General features: G+C 38.3%; 1 long non-coding RNA gene across 1 annotated transcript in view; it reads right to left on the reverse strand.

The window, feature by feature from the left end:
• Nucleotides 1-2,919: 2,919 nt before the first annotated feature.
• LOC139109529 (uncharacterized) overlaps nt 2,920-20,730 on the reverse strand; it is a 40,995-nt gene continuing 23,184 nt past the window's right edge. The window contains exons 3-6 of the long non-coding RNA XR_011546845.1: nt 19,261-19,586; nt 19,123-19,166; nt 5,137-5,221; nt 2,920-4,919 (exon numbers count right to left, since the gene is read on the reverse strand). This is a non-coding gene — a long non-coding RNA (uncharacterized lncRNA). The remainder of the gene's footprint in view (nt 4,920-5,136; nt 5,222-19,122; nt 19,167-19,260; nt 19,587-20,730) is intronic.

Genomic DNA, 20,730 nt, shown 5'->3' on the forward strand with positions numbered 1-20,730 from the left:
GAGAGAGAGAAGGAGAGAGATAGAGAAAGAGCCCTTGAGCGATCATGATGTTATACAACCTCGAGAGATTGGATTTTAAATAAATATTGAATCCTTTGGGATATGAAGATATATCTCGATCGGTAACGGACTAACTGGCATACTGAAGGGGAGATATGTGCTGTTATGTAAGCTCCCATTCAGGAAGCAGAATTATTTAAGATATAACTAAAAATCGATATAATATCACGTTTACTTAATGTAATAAAGATATTTAGCTTTAAAAACTTGATACTCGATAAGAAAGTTATTTCGAAATATACGACTCGTCGAATACCTAAATGTCTCAAATATATCCCAATGTAATAATTTATATAAAAATACAAAATTGTTGATTACGTTTGGCGGATAAAGTTAACAAAGTTAATTCAAGCGACTCGGTGAATAATACAACGGTAATCGCTTTGCTTCCGCATACTTCGTGCATACTGAGGAGCTTCTCACTCGCCGCCACGAATCGAATTAGATTTTTCAATCAACCGGATACCCGTCGCGAAGGAAGAGGGGAAAAAAAAAAAGAAGGAAGAATACGGGATTCCTTCCTCCATCCAATATGCCACTTTGCGATGCGCGCTCCGGCGCGGCAATGAGTAGTTAAGGAAATGGAAACTCATCGGCTAAGGACGTGCCGCGTGAAGATGAAGAGACCAGTCTCTCTCTTTCTCCGCGGGCAAAAGGTGCCAGCTACGGTCAGCGAGACACGCAGAAGGAATCGAACAGGGTCGCGGTACCGCTGATGTCGCTGACCTTCATCGCTACCTCTAAACCCCGATGCGAAGCAGCCGGCTTCTTCCGCGTTTGCTTGACCATCGCGCGTTCTTATCAAGTATCTATGACGCCGATCGACGACCCGATCGTTACTCGCCTGTACTTTTAATACAAGGTATGAGAAAAAAAAAAGGGGAAAAAGTAAAGACGAATAAAGTAATGTTTTTATCTACCTCGAAAAGTCTTTTTTTTTTCGGCGAATATTAAAATTGAGGTTAATTAAGAGGTTATTGTTTACGTGCCAGGTAGAAGAAGCTTAATTTTAATTTTAAAGAAGCTTAAAGAAAAGAAAAGAAGCTTTTTTACTTTGCAAGTCAGACACTATACTTACAAGGAAAGTTATTAAAAGAAAAAGCTGGAAGTATTCGATACATTCGATAAAACGTTTTAATAAAAATATTATTACGAAAAAAATAAAATTGATTAAAATTACGAGATCTTGCATTAGCATTTAATAATTTTCTGCCACGTGATAAATGTTTTATGTTTCGACACACCGCAAAAGTTCCACGAGGAAACTTACTTCGCGCGTATACTAATATATGTTGTTAGAGATGTTCCCTTACAAAAAAAAAAAAGAAAAAAAAGGGAGAGCGAGAGAGAGAAAAAAAGAGACTACCGGAGTAAAAAGTAGCGAGGAACATTTCCGTGAGACTTCATTCTCATTACTTATTCTAGTAATGTGCAGGCACCAGCTCTGCGCATTCCTAAAGTCAATGAAACTTTGATGCAGCCTTTCTCGAAAAAGAAGTTCTATGTATTTTACCCTTCAAATTTCCGGGTATCCTGCTATTCGAACTGAACTAACAATAAAAGGGGTAAGCTACAAACATCGGGAAAGTACGTCAAAAGTAGCTTTCGCGCTAAGGCATCGTGGCGCCTCGACGCATTCTGGAAGTCCGAAGTTCATAGAGCAAGAAACGAGATAATTGACGTTTATAGCGACAGAGGCTTTCGCCAATATCGCGCAACTAATATTGCTTGTACAATCCATCATCATGTAAAGTCGTGAGAAATAATTGCGCGTTGTATAAAAAGAAAGAAACTTTTGACTGACGTAAATGCTTACGTTTTTACTTGACATACGTATAAAAAAATTATGAAATAAAGACACAACTTTTAAGAATGGCTCAAAATTGTAATCTACAAACTTAGTATATTACAAAAAAAATTATGATGCAAATATTATTAATGAATTAATTTTTTTATTTTGCTAGTAATAAATAGATATGTAAGTCGAATAAAATAGCAGTTTTGTACGTGGATAAAGACAAATTACTGTTTATGTACCTTTTTACTCATCTAAGTGCAATTTCTTGTTAACTGACGGGAGACAGTTTATAAACTATTATTTTCGCATTATTATCGATAAAGAAGCAGTGCCATTTTCGGGGAGGGAAAAAAAAAACGCAAACTCAAGGGAAAATATTTTCAAACGCTTTCACGGTGAACGAAACAACGTCGGTTGCAAACGATCGCTTCGCGGGTCCACATCCGGAAGGCATCGTGCCCGTTGCACAGCACGTAGACCACACGAGGATCTTGAGCATGCGAGACGCCCGGTCGCATTTGGTAGGCAAATGCTCGGAAACTCCGCCGTCAAATATTGAGACACGTACACACCAAGTAGACGGTGAGAAAAAGGGAAAAGGGGGAGAGAGAGAGAGAGAGAGAGAAAGCGAAGGTACGGGGAAACGGAGAAACCTGCGTGCACATAAGGCGACCGCACGCGGAATCTAGTAGGCGAGCTATTTATGTAAACGACAGTTCCCGGGGGTGTCGAAGGCGTTCGCTTATATTTCCGACATTTTGCGAACGCATTACGCGATATTCAGGTGACATATTCGCGCGCAAGCCGTTTCTCTCTTTCTTCTCCGACCTGACAGCCGCACAGGTTTCTTTCTTTCTTTTTTTTTTTTTTTTTCTTTGCACGACGACGACAACATGACAGGTAAACGCGTCCGTTCTTATGGTGCGTTCGCGGCGCTTCCGTTTCCCTTCCTCGGGTTTCCTCTTTCTCCAGCTTTGTGTCTATTCTTTTGTTTCTCCGACGGCTACGAGAAGAAACGGCGGCGGATATCGCGCAAGTAAAGCCACTTTACCGCAGTGATAGCTTTATACTTCGCGGAATTTGTACGCGGCGGTATTGTTTCTTTCAATATAAGCCGCATTCGGAGGTAAAAGCTTGCGTGTTCTCTTCTCATTCGCGACTTTTCTTTGAACACTCCCTTCGACCTTTATCATTTCACGTTCTCCTCCTACCTCGTTCCCAATTTCACCTTTCTTTCTTTATAATCTACTTTTCAATTCTTTACTCTAATGGGATATCTATCGCTTCGGTCTTTTTGCTCGCGCCGCACGGCAAGTTAAAACGGAAAGAGACGAAGGCAGCCGGGACAAAGGCGGTATAATGTTTATTTTCAGTACACGGAAACTTCGCGAGCTTACATTTTGCGTTCCGTAATTAAGCGTTGTAATTTCATGCTATGTACGCATAAACGCTGGGAGCAATATGCGCGCGTAAAACCGCTACGCGAGGGCGGCATTTCTCTAGGGATAATACCTTTGTTTCTCATTGTTCCAATCGTTTCGACATCGATGAGAAAGAAGGAAATGCAGAGAAAACGAAGTGAGACCTCATTTGCAATACTATTACTTTGACTTCAGTAATAACAGTGGCTAATTTGAATGTATTAATTCCAAGTTGACACGGTAACGCTCGCTGTAAAATTGTATAGACTAGGAAAACGACCGGAGAGAGTGCATTTTAGCGGGCGCATGTGTGCAAGATACGTTTTATAGATCTTTCTGCTTTTATAATTTAATAAATTGCATCTCAATTACGCTCATTATAAATAATTGTCTATTACATTAAATAACTAAAAATAAAGAAAACAGAAAATAATATTTTTGTGAAATTATCGTTTGAAAAACTAATATTATCTCTCGAATGATTATTAACTGCAACAGAAACGCTCCATTACGCGCAATCACTCGTAGATGAGATACGATACATTAATCAATATGCAATTTAAATTGAAATGTGACTAAAACGAAATATTTTTCATCCGCGGAAGCAATAAATCACCGTAAAATTAAACGTTTTAATTTCAAGCAAAATAGAGTGGTATGTTTTCAGTCATATCTTTCTTCTTAACAGACAAAAATGCAAATGCATCTTAATTTAAATCCCTAATAATACCCCGTTGGTATAATTCCCTCATCCGATCAATGATACTGTACTATTGATAATATTGCGCAATTATGGCGCAATATTGATCCCGTAAGGACATCCCTTAATGGATAAACGAGCCTGTGTGCATGCGCGAAATAACCAGGACAGCTTGCCGACGCAACGCGACGTGTCGCGTCGCGGCGGCGAGACCAAGCGCAGACAGAGTGGTGTGGCGTCCGGGTAAATGCATGTATATTGCTTCATGAATGCGCGTGGCGATGAGCTTGTAGTTAGCCGACGTTGTGCCGTCATTATTAGCGCGGCGGCTAGCTTATGCGCGTCGCGCATCCAGAACCCACGCGGTGACAAATGGCCCGCTCTGACAGACGAAACGCGCCGGAAGCAATTTGCGCGCCGGGAAATTCGCCGGGGATTCCGCGCGCCGCCTAAAAATAATGAGCAACCAGGAAACGCGAACTGCGACTCATTCTAATTACGGTTTCGCTCGTTCAACCATTTTATTTCATAATCGACGAGCTAACGTGGAAGATCAGTTAAATCTGCCTAGAGAGATATTCGTTCTTCACGAAAAAAAAAAAAAAAAAATTTAGTTCCGCAAATTTTAAGCGACAAAGAGCAACATTTTTCACATTATGTCCTATCTATTTTATGAAACCCGTGCCTAGATCGACTTGAATTAATTTTTGTCGTCCTACCGCGATCCTACCTATTGATTCTCGCTTGGCTTACTTCGTGCCGCGAGAATGTCGGCGAAATTTTTATTATATTATTTTTAATAATTTTTATTGTTGTTTTTAATTATTATAAATTCTTCGCAAATATATTATTCCCAGTAGGCTAGAACGCATTAAAAAAAAAATTATATGACTCACCGTTTGATGCGCAGCAGCGGAGTTATTGCACAGCTACGACGACTCTGTAACAAACAAATAAAAAAATTAAATTGTAGAGAGATTAAAATAATATTCAGTGTTAAAAAAAAGATTTACGCGTTTCTAAATTCTTGAGTTAAGCAATTAAAATAAGTTATCTATTATTTGAATATTTCTAAGATAATAAAATTTTTCTGCTAAGTAGTAGGAACACGTTAACTTTAGAAATAGAAGGAAATAGAAATAAAAACTGATGCTTACCTCAACGTTGCTCCGCTGAAGCAGGATGCTCCTCCTGAGCCTCCTCCTCCTCTCAGAGTGTCCGTGAAACCCTCAGGATTTTTATCTAGACAGACACAGAACAAAAATCAGTATATGTATATAAATAAAAATAGCTACGTTATAGGTTATTATACACATTCTACATTAAATATTCATTTCGTAAATGTTTTAATTACTTTAATACGTGAAAAGATTCGTATTCGGAACAGCTAACTCGCGCAAACTGATAACTTTAACTGATAATTATGAAATGTGAAATAATTTTTTTTTTAACGTAGAAAAAGCAATAGTAAATAACGCTCGCGTTTTGTAATATTTAGTATTATAAAAACTGCACGATTCAACAATGAAATGTGAAATATCGAGCACGCAATTCTAAAGTTCGGAGTTTTAAATTCCTGCGGCCATGATCCTAATCATTGTTATTACTCGCTGTAATATACGTGCACATTCGAGTCAATGTTTGAATCCGCTAAAGGCAGATCCTGACCCCTTATTTCTGGTTTAATTACGTTCTAGCTCGAGGCAAGAGGGTGAAAGATAACTGCAGGCTTTAGCTCTTGGATCGATAGAGTGAAACAAGACGTGAAGAAGGTTACGACGAGCCGATTTCCGTCTCTCTCGCACGGTAAAGGAAACATGAAAATTTTCGTACAAGCATCAAATTAAAAGAAAAGAAAATGAGGAAGGAAAAAATGAAACCGAAAGCATCGAAGACGTATGGAGAAAGTGAAACATGATCCGCGGTGGACAGTGACTAGACCGATACTAGACAGACTTTTTTTTTTTTTTTTTAAACGACAACTTTATTTTTTAAAGACAGTCACTAGTTAAAAAATATATTTAATCTGCGCGATCTAACCACTAGCTGCAAAATCAGATTAGCTAGATAAATTTTCACTCGGGCGATTACCGGATGTGTAAAAGTTATCACGGAGTTAGAACGGAAAATCGTTCGGCGCATTAAGTGGCGTCGGTCTCAATAAGGGAGCGAACGGCTGGAAAAATGTTTGGGAAAAATCTGGAGTCAGAAAAAAAAAGGGAAGTTCGGCTATTGTTACGATCGAGAAATATTAGCCTTTATCGCATCTCGCTCTGATCATTGCCGAGCCGATACATTGAAGGAGCTTTACTCCCGATCCCCTTTTCAATCTCCTGATGGGACAATTTCCTTCGAAACGGCGAATGATCAGACCGATATCTATTTCTGTACTTTTTTCAGGACGTCTTCCGTCCAAGCTCTACCCCACGACGCCATCGACCTCTATTTCTATTAGCCATTTATGGTCGATGAGTTACTTTATGTAGTTCCATCGATCCCTTTTGGTCGCCTTTCGATCGTACCGCGATATCGGTGGCCGAATAAATCGTCGGGGCATTGTATTATGGACGACTCCGACTGTGTGTTAAAGTAATTCGGATAGAGCACCGAACATAACAAGATCTAATATATAAAAGAGATATAAATCTCGTCTTTTTCGAAAATCTTATATGTGACGAGAAATATGTATCCACGATGATTACGCGATCGGAAGTAAATATCATTCTCATTCTGGAAATTTTGTCTAATTCGTTCCTTAAAATCAAAGCAAAGCTATAAATACTGCTCATTTGTAGATAGGAAAAAGAGATTAAAACGTAGATTAAAATTAACGCACGCGAGTGGGCTCTACAAAAACCTGATAACAGAATCAATCTACGTGGAGCGAAAGAGCAAAGAAAGTCAAACGCGAGAGTGCGAGCGTAGGAGTTTTATTTTCCAGTTAATTAGCGAGGCGACCGCGCAATCAGAGATTTTTCGCAGCAAGTAGATATAATTACCAGACCCGCGAGAAGGGAGACGAATCCTACTTCGCGGTCACGTCCAGACATAGATATTACTCGGGTGCAATTTGCGAGCTCGGGTCCACACACATTACAATGCGCGATGCGTCCTCGGTCGGCACGATCGCTCGCAGGTTAAAATAATGTGGCACGCGCCCGTTATTTTTATAGCGAAATTCGCGGGAGACCCTTCTTCCTACGCGCGACAAAGCTGCGTACGACGTGGGAAACGAGCCGGAGATAATTCTTTCTCTGTGCTCCGCACTCGAGAAAAGAAAGGCACGTCGTCTATGTTCACTCGCGGTCTTGCTAGAGCTGTTGTATCGAAGTGTCGAATTGCATTGCAGCTGGATACTTGAAAAGAAAACGCGGCTCGCAACCAATAACAATGTATTGCAATACGTTCCACAAAAAATGAGAAAAAAGGAAGTAAAAGATAACAAGAAAAAGATTTATATTATTTACTTCCTTACAATTGCTAGAATTATTTAATATTGTTTTATGTTTTCGTATAATATATTATTTTATATATACTATAATTTTAATTATCTTATACAGTACTAATATATATAAAATCGTTTTCTTTAACTTGAAAGAAGCGATAGTAAATAGCGGCCGCGATACACCTACTCTGTAATTTCTAGTAAAAAGAGAAATAATGTAAAATTAACAATGTGGAGATGTGAGATAGCCTGATAATCACACGAAACTATAAATCAGTTTAACTCATTCTGGATATTTGTCGTTGACAGAAAATTATACCGATCATTGAGCCGTCCAAGTACGCGTAATATCGCGATCATTAATTATCTTAATTGGAGAAGCATCCTGGTGTATGGCGTCGTGCGAATGGTAGTTATATCGAAGACCTGCACCAAGGTTCTAACAACCGGAATCTGCGGCTTGGCGTTAATCCATTATCTATCTATTCACTGAACTCGCGCGAAAACCGTAATGACGGTAACGCGTCCCATCTCGGATTAAATTAAATATACATAAAGTATTTTAAACAAAAAAAAAAAAATTTTTCGCCTAAGAAGTCAGTCATATGTAGTACCTTAAAAATTAATAAATTATAAGAGAATCTTTCACGAATGAAGGCACTAATAGCAGTCGACTGTGCTTATTGCAGACAATTTCCTGTTACCGAGTATCAGTAATGACGAAAAGAAAAGGAGAGAGGAAAAGAGAAAAGCCATTTGTAAATTTATAAAGAGTAAGGAGCATGCCTGAGTTAGGATAATTTTGCGGCGGGTACGCGTTATGCAAATCCTCGGAAGTACTTCTCTCGCGGGCCGGAAACGGACGGCTATTCCCGTTTTGAGCCACGTCGCCGTCGCGGCATCTTCATGCCAATTTTACGAGCACGCTTGCCGAACAACGCTTCTATTTTCCTTGCTTTCGTGACATCGCGCGCGCATCTCGTGCATACGGCGTGTTACATTTATGCATACACTCCGGATCCTGAGCATTTTATGCTCGTCCTGCGCGAAATGTAACAGCAACGAAACTCTACTGTTTTTCGTCAAAACAGAGCCACGGTCTGCAATCGTGTTAAGATAATTCTAAATCCGTGGAACAATCCAATTTCGTTCTTTTAATTAGAGATTGAGATATAATCTATATTCATTTGTCTCTCGCGGCGATAAAATGTTAATGTTTAAATATTATTTATAAAACGTTATATTTTTAATAAAAAATCCCGCCGTGTATAAAATTCATATTAAATACATACAAGTACGAGAAATATAAAAAAAATCTTGAAAAAGTTAAATTTATTATATTTATTTTATAATTCATAGTTTATTAACAGACATTTCGTCTACCTCCGTTTTTCATATAATTTTTGTAATTAAAATATGTAATTTTCAAGTTTGCCGATATACCTTGAATAATAAAAAAATGGTCAAGGAAAAGAATGCATGACCCATTTACGATCTATTTAAAAATATTTCGATTTTTTATTGCGCATTCTGAACTGCAGCTTTAACTGTTAGTATCAACGATATCGAGGTACGAAAAACTTTTCTCAATGCATTCGTTCGAGCTAGTTGAGTAACCTAAATTAAAAATGGTGGTAAACGGAGTAATGGGACTGAAAACCGCAGACTACATACAGAGGACTTTTCAGTTGCTTTAAGCGCGACAAGGCAGAGTTTCCGAGCGTTTTGCTTGCTTTATCAGAACTCCGCTAATTAATTCCGGAGTGCATGGATTAGACTTTCTCTTATGAGTGTAGGAACCTTGTTCACGCTCTTCGACTGCTCAAATATCAAAGTTGATAATGTTCGACTATTATGAGTTTTATGCTTCACAACGAAAATTCATGTAATATTTTATCCGACTTTTTTACAGAAAAAAAAAAACAAAATTTTTAAATATTTTATTTCACATTTAATTACACGCATAAAAACCTAAATATATTAACTGTATATTAAAACATTACGTTTTAATATACAGTTAACGCAATAAAAAATATTTGTAATATGTACTAAAAATATATTAATAAGAATAATTTTCTTTAAATTCTAATTAAATATTTTTCAAAAATTTTTTATAATAACATTGATAATTATAAAACGGTTATTGCAAGCAATTAATAATTGTGATAATAATTACGAACAGTTATCAACAAGAAATTTTCATACATTAATCCGTTGGGATTTCTCCGAGTTCGACTATTCGTCTATTTAATTTTCCCGGATTTGCATTTTGTTTCGACGCACAACGTGTTCCCCGGCGTTTTACGAGGTAGAGGAGATATTTACGAAAATTACTCGACTATAGCGCACTCGCCCATTATCTTTTAATACAGGCTTGCATACAGGACGTCGTAATTTTCAAGAATTAAAATTCCCGCGAGTAACGGATATGCGCGAGTAAACTGACTACGAGTGACGAAACTTTTTCACACATGCGACTTGCAAAATTCAAATAAGCAAACAGATAAACGATTCGTGATTTAAAACGTAATGGAATAATAATAATTCTAAAATTATATAAAATTTATGAAATATATAAAAGATGGAAAGATACAAAATAAATAAATTAATTCGTCACAATAGTCGAAATATAAAATATTTCATGAAATTATCGCGTAATCAGAAATAATATCGTTTAACGATCAATTGTGTTGTCATTAAGAATTTCTTTTTGTTTCCATAATATCATCAAGTTCACAATTAGCAGCATTAAAAAATATATATACAAATTAATCAGTATTTAACATCATATTTAGCTTGAAGCAAATTTGTTCCTGCATTAAAACCTTTAATCGCGTATTATTCATTACAAGCAATGTTGTTTTGTATTATACATATAAAGGCAGGTATGAAAATATACGAAGTATTATGTGTATGAACATTGCTGCTCTCGTAAACTTGGTGGCCCTCCTGCATACCCATCCATCCAGTAAACTTTCCGCGAGTTATACTTTGTTTTATCAAGCAGCAGTTGGTGCTACAGGCATTTTATGATGTCAAGACCCTTATAATGTCTTAACGTTTGGCTACGTTCAGATTTCTGCATGAAGTAGCTATATTATGTTAAAATAAATAATTTCCCGGAGCGAAAATCCTAAACTATATTTTTCGCACTCTCTCGTTCGTTTTCTTTTTCTTTTTTTTTCTATTTATTTTCACTAGCGCATATATTTCCCGAGATCATATTTACTTGGTGCAAAATTATAAATCTTTTTTTCTACTGTGCCACACTGGGAACACGGCTTTAGTTGAAAACTCCGTTTTTCCTATATCTCTCTTTTATAAATTCGCTATATCTCCAAAATACATTAATGCAAACATATATGTATACGCCTGCATATAAAAATAGCTTACAACCACCAGATTTTCATGTATTTAATTACTATACAAATCATACTTTGTCGTGCGAAAGAGGAAATGCAAACAAAAACAGTTATTTGATTCTAAAAAAAGTTATTTTTACGTGAATATACCTACGTTTGAAAACGGTCGCGTAGCGGCAAAAGCACATTTGATATTTTACGAAATTTCGCTACCTGAAACGCGTTAGATACGCCGACGTAAACTGTTCGCTTGTCACCCGTAGGATCCCGCCAACTGTAATCAGGGATATTTACGCGTAATTCTCCCAGGGAAATATCCGCGGTAATACGGTTTTTGATGCTGAATGTCGCAATTAGACACGCGTGACGACGAACTTGGCGAACGGCATCGAGAAAGGTCTCTACGCGGTATTATATCACAAACGCTACGCGAGAATTGAGCCACACAACAGTGTATGCCTCGGACGTGTGCGGGCATACACGGCATATGTTATATCCGTGTCGGACGTTATGCGACCACGGCTCTTTGTGACGCGACCTGGCTGAGGTTACACGCAGCGATTGAATAAATATTCATTAGCGTAATTAGCATGCGTGCGTACGTATCCGGTAGATTGCTTTTACGCCTTTAATTGCCATCCGCGTGTCCGCGCGCGACTCTTTCTCGCAATTGCTCTGTAATTTGTAACGACAGGCGCAATTTCTGACATTGAGGTCACTAGTTCAGAAAAAAAAAAAATGTCAAGTGTAACATTCATTCAAAAATTTACATTTAATATTAGATACGTAACAATGCAAATAATTATTTCAATGATTCATTTTTAAATCTTCACAAGAATAACCCTTTACGAAGTTGACAGAACTATTTTTAAGAATAAATATTTTTCTTTCTTTTTAATTTAAAATTATTATCGAGACGATAAAATAATCCTACAATGTTCCAAGAAAATCTTCTTACTCATCGATTTAATGCGCAATAGTAGAGTTAATATTTAAACTTATTTCACACTATTAGCGTCGAATTAAAAAATCCTAGCAAAATAATCCTTTCGCAATCAAAATTGAATTTGCGTGCCGATATCTCGTTTCAGCGTTGCGGAGATTCCCGAAATTCCCGTAAATTTAATGATAGCCGTACTTGCACGCAACTAAATATCAACACGTTAACTATCCGCGAGTGATCCGATGACAACGGATAGCTTAAAGCGACACTGCCGATACTGTTGAATATGTGATTTACGTATTGGCCTTTTCGGCCGAATCGAAATGCAGCGAGGGTCAAATAAGATCGACGGCTATGCGCATCGCTCGCGCTGATGATCGGTAATCAATAGCCTTATAGATGCGGGCAGCCGCATGCGTGTGCCGGAGATAGCTTCGAGCTACACGTACGTAATAGTGGACCATTCTATCACTAAATCGATCTCGATCGGATTTATTTCGAGCATTGTCTCGAGGCGCGCCGTACACACGCGTGTATGATTTTATAAAAAGAATGGCGCCTAGTGTTCCATTTTCCACGTATTTTTGACGTCACCCCTCGGTCTCCTTCGCTCCTCTTTCTCCCCCCCCCCTCTCCGTACTTCGAGCTTGCTATTGTATTTCGGAGGGAAGAGAGGCAGAGGTATTCCGCCACGAGAAAGAACGGAGGTGGGATTTTGTAAAAATGCGCGACACGGTCGGACCGTCGTCATTTAATTTCCTGTGGAACGCGCTTTAAAAGCACTTAAATAAAACCGCGAATACTTCCGAGGATACTGATTGAACTTCATGCTCCCTCAATGATCTAATAACTAACATACCCTGCAACTTGCATCGATGTAACTATTTCTAGTCGACGTAAATGAATGTTAATTGTGCGTAGCACGCTACGCGAATCGAATATTTCAAGTACTGCGTGGATTATATTTCGCGATATTGATTGGTATCTGCCAAACCTTTTTGAAGCGGCGCCTCGACCTCTGTAACAATACCCTTGTGAAAAGATGTTATTTATTTTTCATTTTTCACGCTCTCTTGCCATCAGATTTTTCCGATCCGCTAGATATCTCTACCGCTGTTTATATTTTTATCTTCTAGGAGAGAGAGAAAGAGAAGAGAGACAGGCCGAAACTATATAATCGATAGAAATATGTGGATAATACAATGAAACAGGTTTTACGCCATTCCAGGCATATTTAGTTTGATATTTTCTCATAAAATAATAGCGTAAAAAATAAAGTAATATTATCGAAGAGAGTAAATGCAACGGCGATTAATGAATTGTAATCTCGATTTTGCCAGAAAAATATCATCCTTCCATACGGTTTATCAAGCGTTTAAAAAATTTTCCTCCAACGGGAGAAATAACCCCGAAAAATAATGCAGGAAGAAATAAAACGCGGCAGCTCATACGTCCCGGGCAATTTACAAGCATTTAATTATGCCCTTTGTTTCGATATGTTAATCATGTGATAATTTGACAGTTACCACCTCATGCAAATAAGTTTCGAAAATTCAACGAGCATCGGAATAATTACACATATAATTTCATCACACGCTCGCGAATCATAAATCATAAACAGGAAAACTCGGAGTACGAAGATGATAAGAGCGAGGGGGAGGTGACAGTATGGCCGACCGGGAAGGGTGTTCCGACAGGGAAGAATTTCATAATCTCTTAATTGCACATACCACGAAAGCACCACTCATTTACATTTATATATCGCGTGCCGATGGTTCGGTGCGTCTGGAATAGTTGAGCTTTATTTTTCTTGCCGCATTTCAGCAAAAGAATTTGCACGCGCGCGTTTTTCCCGCATCGCATCGCGGTTTTTTCCTCGTTGCGAAATTATCCGCCGAGAGTATTAAGGTCCCTACGGTGTCCGATGCGCAGACAGCGCACGGGCTTGCACCTGCACATGAAATTTCGCGGCGTAATTACGGAGGTCAACGCCTCGGTCGCAAACGTTCGTGTCGGACGATTCGAGAATTCGCAGCTCATAATCGCCGATAGGAACCTCGGCGGAAATGAAGCTCCGCGACTTGCCTGCGCTTTTTAACTGCTCAATATGGCAATTTGCTGCTGCCCAGTACATACGTCGGCGCCATAGCAGCTTCCTTTCAGTTATGGATTTCTAAAAATACGATATCGACTCTTTTACGGCGAGAGGGTAAAATCAAAAACGATATCGGAAACTTTTAACTTTTTACATCAACTGTCGTGGTAATTAAATCTCAAGCCAAACGTTCATTGTGCTCACGTTGCAACAAGACAGTAACTATTTTTAATTAATAATGGACTTTTTAGATTGGTTAATTATTTCATTAATTTACGAATTCTTTAATTGTTCAAAAAATAAAATTTTTCTCTGTGCGAACAAACATATAATCGCAAAAAATAAAAATGATTAGAGAGATAACAAAATTCCTACCATAATATTAAATACATTCTAAGGATTTACTTCTGCAAACTGCATGTAATGTTTTTGTTTGACGCAGCAAATGAGACTAACAAAAAAATCGATCTATTCTTAATAGTATTTCAAAAATGCAGTATTTAAAGTTGATAAAATTTACAAATCCTACGCAGTAAAAGTCTTTCGTTTAATTAAAAAATTAAAAAATTTATATTGGCGTCGTAATTTCGGAATAAAACATAATAATTTAATAAATAATATCTTTAGTCCATATATTATATGTTATTTCAATGTATTCGTAATATTTATCTCGCAACCGTTATTTACCATGTAAGTTATGACGTAAGTTCTCTCGTAATTTTCGCTAAAGTCACGTACAATCCTTGCTCCTTTAGTCTTTCAAATGCGCCGAAACGTGCACTGGCAGCGACGTTCCCTTTCGTGGGAGAAGTCATTCAACCCGAGGTCCAAACCAACAATTATCCGAACGACTCGCCCCGTTCGTCATTGTATTCGCACTCGCGCATAATGCAGAGGAGCCGCGACAAAAACGGGTTTCGCCCGCGGTCGCATGCAGAAGCGAAAAAAAGGCCGGCATACGCGAACCGACCGCATATAAATGGAAATAATCGCTTCACCGAATTGTAAAAACACGCAAATTTACTTCTGCATTGGAATCCTTTGCAAATTGGCATTTTTGGGAATTTCCCCCCTTCCCTCCACCCCCTTCTACATTTAATATATACACGGTAACCTGTTCGCGTTTCGCGCTTATTCGCAAATGTTGCGATAACTATAACATTCTTTACTGGTTTTCGAAAAATTGGAAAATTTAAAACATCGCGTTTCCTATCGTCATTATCTGAAGCAATTAGCAGATTGCATTCGGTTATTTAGTACGTACAAATATAAATGTATTTCTTTTTAAGCAATTTGTGTGAAATAAACAGATTAAATTTAAATTTATTACATCTTTAGAAGATTAAATTGTATAATATCATACGACTTGCAGCCAGAACGGGTTTTGGTCAAAACATCGGCAATTGGTACCTTCGCATGTATCTCTGATTAATGTCTAGTATACGTAAATGCGTTCGTTGACTGCGCCGTCGGCACAGCGTAACCAACACGCAACACACATGTAAAGATGGCAACGGAGTTAAATCTCTACTAACAGCCGTTCATCCTACCTACATTGCGAGCTGGTACACAAAGAAGAAGAAAAACATGCACGTGCACACGTTTAATCATATACGCGGATTTACATTCGGTAGATTTATATTTGTTTTTAAAAAATATCCGTATTTACACCCCAGCGGCTTAAATTTCCTAAGACTTTTAAATTTTCAGCGACGTTAAAGTTAACAAAGCCAGTGTTTCAAAAATGCGGCAATAATTATTTACCGGCCAAGAAGTTCTCGTCAAGCGAGTAGAAAACAGTGATATAATTCAGTATTGAGATAAATGCAACTTCTGGCTTTCAGGAATGTTAATTTAAAATAAGATATTTCCTCGCGATAGCCAATGGATGGCGGTTACATAATTAAGCTTCGAATATAAATTTTCGTCAAGCACGTCTTTCTCTCGCCGGGAATACGCCAGCAGGAATTTTCGCAGGCGCCGTACGTGCGCGTATGCCCGCCACAAGCGAGTGTGTACGGCCCATCGCTCAGACACATCCCGAGACATGTCAAAGTGTACCCGCGGGCTCGTAATATAAGTTTAATGCACGCTTATGCGAGCCTACCGCTGCCGCGTGGTTACTGTAAATTCAAGGTGCAAGGTTATGCATGATGTACGACGCATCGACGCCGCGATATTTCCCGATTGGTAGGATGCGTCGGATAATTCCCCGCCGCGGACGCCGGCTACGCGAGGAGATGAGAAACGACGTCATTTTCGTGGCGCGCTTTTATGCGATCGCAATGCGGATTAACGTTCCAGGGAGTATATGACAACGTGTCGGGGTATTTTGTCGCGTCCACTGAAAAAGTTCATTCCTGTAGAAATGCCACTTTTTTTTTTTAAAGAAAGCCGTATTACTGCTCGTACGAATTGTCGAAAGCCGTCCCCGCGGCTCGCTTTTTACCCGGCGAGTTTCAAAACGAACGAAACTCTAAAAATTCATACGAGTACATTACTATGCACTTTGGTTTACTTTTAATGAAATTACATTACGGAAGGTTGTAAAAATATATTCAAAATGTTTGGAAGTGAAGTTTCGAAAAGAATAGCGTCGTTTTATCGAAATGCTAATAAGATTCAAGCTAAATGACGGATGCATTTTTTTTTACAAAATTTATGAGAAAATGATATTGCGAATGTCTTATAATATTCGCAGTGAAATAATATTCTGTCGGAGTGACTTATGAATTTTATAGCACCGATCGTCATATTTGTTAAAATTAATTGAAGTTTTAAAATAGCATGAGGTATGACGTATATGACGTAAATTGAAATGTAAGCTTCTCAAGTGGCACTTTACTCGCACGTTCTCAAATATGAAATGATTCAAAATATTTGACTGTTACGTGTGTTACATTGGTTTCACGTAGTTATGCGAAATCGAATAAGCGATCGTTGACCCGGTGATTGCCAAGAAGTGCACGCTCATGCCCACAGATATATCGATTTGACCTCTATTTGCGCAATAGTTCCGGTCAATTGCGTTTTATTTGGTTTGACAAAAGGAAAATATGTCATCTAAACGTATTTTCTGTGTATGTGCAAATAACCCCGTGAACTGTTCGAACCATGATTTTTCAAATGTGCAGAAATATGATTAAGCAAATATTTGATTATGAAGAAAGCAAACACAAATAGTTAAAACATTTAAACAATTTTAATTAATTATATATAATTATGCAGTGATAATTTTTAATAAAATAACGACTGAATCATGTTACCCCTTAGAAGTGGGTTAAGTGGGTCTGTCTCTAAGAGTCTTTGTATCGGTTTAATTATACACGACCGAGTAAGAAGCTTCCAAACGAATTACTGATTTACATACGCCTTGCCTTTACGCGCTCTACTATTGACAGGAAGATTAATGATTCAAATATTTGCTTTATAATAACTCGTAACGTGTGATCCTAAATATTCTTCCCAACTAAAATGGCACGTAGGTATCGATAATAACGATGATTAAATAAATTAACATGAATTATTCTAAGCAAACTTAAACAGAGTGCTTGAATTAATACATGACCGATACATTGGAAATTGTTATTGAGTTTCCAACCGCGATATTTCTCGTAACATTATGACACTGCTGCAACTGTGCCGGAAGTTGCTTTAGTTGTAAATGTCACTTGTACATTCTACCACCATGAAACTATTGGCGAATAGCTGCGGAATTGATTAGCCACGACTAGCGCCAATGGAACCGTGACCTTAATGGCAATTTCCGTTATATGAGCTCGCTATGCTACCTCTTACTATTCTTCTCCTTCCGGTCGCCAACCTCTCGCCCATGTTGACCCTTCGATAGTTGTACCGCCATAGAAAAGTGCCGAGCTAAGCTCCCGAGAACGGCTTAAGTTTCTAAGCAGGGATATTGTTGGACAGCTTAAATCGCGAAATTTGCTGAGCTGTTGTAAAAACCTCGAATCATACTACGAACAAAGTTTGCGATTTTCCTTAAGCTTTCGCGGGTGATTTATATATGTACTATATACATTTTCTATGCTTTCAACAATATATCATTTATAATTAATGTGATTATAATAATGTATGCTTATTTAAGGCAAGTTTTATGTCATGTTCAATATATCTGTATCGGGTGCCTCATAATACACTGATATAAATAGAATAGAAACAAGAACTGTCAAAGTAAAAGTCAAAGTGAGTATGTTCTATATAAGAATATTCCAGTTGTCATAAAATATGAAAATGTAATGCGCCACAACGCGACATGCATGATAATCGCGAAGAAAGCTCCGTAATATCGACTTTGCGTCGCAGTATTGAAAGTATTGAAAATATTGAAAGACATCTATTTTGATCAGTTTGAATGAACGTCAAATTTATGATAGCAATAACAATAATGTCGATCATTTTTAAAAATTTTTTTAATATTACACGTGTAACATTAAAAAATCTGATTAAATTATATTATATCGCTAAACTTGTCAAATAGTTGAGATAATTATATTGCTCCATTGAAATAATTTTTTGTTACTGTCCCTTGAATACAGTTCAATTGATTGAATTAAATTTTATTTTGTGTGCCAGCGGCACGTTGACCAATTTGGCTTGAACATTTCAAAAAACATCGAGAAGAGCGCAAGGCGAAAAATGACCGATGCAAATTTACCGTTGCAACTTACAAGTTCGCGAAGCAAGCAGACCGTTCTCTCGCAAACCGCACGACGCCACGACGCCTCTTCATGTAGAATTCATGCACACCTCTCGGCATTCGAAAGAAACTCAACGTAACAAACTGTCCGCATCTTGTGCCACAAGCATGACTCTTACAAGCACGCGGCGGTATAATAAAAAAGTATGGATAAAAAACGTGTGTCGCGCGTCACATCGTTGTACTTAATGCATCATGCAAACATTCGCTTCCCAGTTTTCACAACATACGATATAAGACGATACTTTCGTACCTATTACGTTCTAGCACGTGCTAAAATAATCATGAATATGATCTAAATATTCTCTACTTCGCAGAGACATAATCATACTTCTCTAATATACTGCAGTTAAATATTGCAGTGGTACTTGCTTCTATCGCTGGTAATTTGAAACCGAACTCTATTCTCGATACGCGCAGAAATTATTAACTCACGTAGAATTTTTTAAGGGATCGGTTCATTTAATTTAGGACGCCTTTTTTTAAAATTACTAGAAGAAACCATGCGAACGCTACGCGCGCGATATTTTTTAAGAGATTCAACCCGATTGCAAATTATTAAAAAAAATGATGCAACTTACCCATCTGCATGAGCCTCAGCGGAGTTGTTGAGATCTGCCGGTGACTGTAACATAAAAAAGAAAATATTAATTTAGACATGTCAGTTAATTAAGCAGATTAATAAAAAGAAAAGAGATTTTTTTTTAATTTATACTTACTTAAAAGTTGCTCCGCCGATGCAGGATGCCTATCCGAGGCCTGCTCCTCCTCTCAGATGGGACGTGACGAGCCATCCTTCCGCGCACAAGACACTCGCGAACGCGACCGTGATTTTAATTCGCGAAAATTACTCAGTGATCACTCTCGCGCGTTCCGTACTCGGCACTCGCGTTTAGAAGTAAGTCGTATATCGAAAAACTACGCCCGAATACTGTGCGAAAATCCCGGTACGGCCGACGAACCGACTGCGGTTCGTATAGTTCTTAATATCGGCGGCGACGACACTCGTTGACGACAGCGAACAGCGGACAGCAACTGCGTCGATCTGTAACAGAAAGAAATATCAAGTGGTTAATCGTGGTTATCGTGCCGGAAGGGTTTTCGTTAAACGAAAGTGCGAATTACTTTTGGTACGGAGACACGTGCTTGCTCCGCAGTGTGTAGTACGTGTGTGCTCGCGCGACCGCTGGAGAAGGACAAAGCGAGAGTGGGAGTAGTGGGGGAATATGCCTAGCGTTCGGCACGTAGGCTCGCGCTCGCTCTCACCCCGTCCGTCCCTCGTCCCCCGACCCCCCACGTTTATCTATTCGTTACTCTCGTTCGATTTAATTGTAATATTTAATTAGTATGTCCAGACAAAGACGGTACTTCCACCGATCTCGAAAATCGCGAAGACCGTCTTTGCCTGGACATATTAATAAAATATTAAAATTAAATCGTACCTCATAGAGAGGATAAAGAGATATTTTTCTATCGAGCATGTGTTTGCCAATATCTCGCGCGAGGTGTAGCAATCCAGCCCCGCCGATGGGGAGACATTAATTTTTCTCGCAAATTGATACCCGGCCTCTTGTACAGTCGACCGCCATAAAGTATACCGCAAGATGCGCCTCGAAAAGTATTGCGTACTACGTGCAAAGTGTCTGGCCGCTGTCGGGACGTGAGATTCTTTACGAATGCATTTTATATGCAGAACGAACTTGGTGCACGCTCGGTTCCCTTCGGGAAGAGGTTTCCAGTCGATGCTGGTGCACGAGGTATCGCCACGTTATTTCCGGAAGAATATCTACGCACCGCACGCGGCATATAAATTCTCTCGCATTAATTCAGGTTATTGGTTGAACGTTGAACTATCCAACATTCGGCAACTTGCGCAAACGAGTAACGAAGTTACGTTCTTCGTCACGTCGCACCTACTGAGTTCTGCACCGCGGGGCATTAATTGTTCGATAAATAAATTGAACCTTCAGTAGTTCTGTTAATTAACGAAATGTAATAGTATTATATTTCATGTATAATATATGACGATTATTTATATATTTTACAACCATAATCATTTTATTCTGCAGCAAAAATTACTTAATTTTTATGAATGTATTAATTAGTTTTTATCACGTTTACTATACATTTATTTAAAAAAAATTTTCTTTTATTTTCGTTTTTGTGGATTTCGCAAATGCGTACGTTTT

This window comes from Cardiocondyla obscurior, linkage group LG18 (assembly GCF_019399895.1).
Source record: "Cardiocondyla obscurior isolate alpha-2009 linkage group LG18, Cobs3.1, whole genome shotgun sequence".
Taxonomy (NCBI): domain Eukaryota; kingdom Metazoa; phylum Arthropoda; class Insecta; order Hymenoptera; family Formicidae; genus Cardiocondyla; species Cardiocondyla obscurior.